Source organism: Lipotes vexillifer, unplaced genomic scaffold (assembly GCF_000442215.2).
Source record: "Lipotes vexillifer unplaced genomic scaffold, Lipotes_vexillifer_v1.1 scaffold504, whole genome shotgun sequence".
Lineage (NCBI taxonomy): Eukaryota > Metazoa > Chordata > Mammalia > Artiodactyla > Lipotidae > Lipotes > Lipotes vexillifer.
Genome location: NW_006785225.1, coordinates 920609 through 921928, shown reverse-complemented (window position 1 = coordinate 921928; position 1320 = coordinate 920609).

The following is a 1320-nucleotide window of genomic DNA, read 5'->3' as shown; positions in this document are numbered from 1 at the left end:
AAAGAGTGTGTTTGTTAAAACCACCAGCCTACAGGTTTGATTTTGCTGAAAACTCTCTCCCTGACCTCGGGCAATCAGTCACTAACTGGACCTCAGGGTGAACAAACAATCCAATTTGCCAGGGACTGAGTGGTTTCCTGGGACATGGGACTTTCACTGCTAAAACCAGGATACTCCATCATCCTAGCTGAGTTCCATATCCGTAAAAACGAGATTGGATTGGACTAGAAAGGGGTGGGAAATTCTGCCAAATCCTGCATTCAGGCAGACATTGCCAACTGCCCTTGGCACTAATTCCTGTGAACTTAAGTGTATCCTCACAATCCTTTGCAATAAGGCCAGCTACTGTCAATCAGAGTTGGCACCTATTTGCCATACTTGGACTGAGTTTTTGACAAGCTGAGATTTTAAGGATCAGAATTTATTGAAGACCAACTTTGAGTCAAGCTCTGCCATAAATCCCATATCAGGCTCTCTCCACCTTGGGCTAAATGACTTCCCTAGAACTTGTGGATCTTGTTTTTTAGAATTTGCACATTTGTGTAAATATATGAACTGGTATTGGGTTATATAAGTCAGCTTGTTCTTTAGAAACTTAAATTTACTGAGTGCTCATCATGTGCTAGAATTACATAAAGGCTCTCATGCTAACACTACGAGCTTGTGAGTGCCTGCATTTTGGAAAAATGCAAACTGAGGCTTAGCGCGGTCCAGTGCCTATCTAAGGGACTCAGCCAGCAGGCAGGGGAGTTGAGTAAGATCCCATTTGAGGCCCTTCTGACTCCAACAGCTCCGACCTTTCCACCATGATGCGGATTCAGATGGATTCTTTGGTCTCTTTCCACCTTTAGTCTTTGATGTGCACAGCCTACACCCCTCCCGGTCGGTTCTCAGACGCAAAGTCTCCAAGGACTTAAGTTTCCTCGCGTTCACGTGACATTTTGGGGTTACTCCGCGCTGCTGTGGAGCCCAAAAGTTCCAGAGGAAAGGAAGAACCCGCACGGGCCGCTCCCTGTCTCCAAGAACCAGGCAGATCCCCACCGGACGATTCCACACCAAGTGGCCCGCGGGCGGTCCAGGGAAACCGGCCGTTCCCAATTTGCAATCCCAGCAACAGCAATAGCGGGCTTCTCCCTTTGGCATGCCCTCTTGAGCACTCACGCTTTTAGGGTTTGTGAGGACCGCAGCTAGGGAACACCTCGTCTGGCTTTCTCTGCACTCTCTGATCATGACAGATCCTGAGCATCTTTTCATTTGAATGTGCTGTTTTCTCAAACGCGGGTGAGTACCACTGAGGTCTCGAAATGCTTCTGCCTGAGA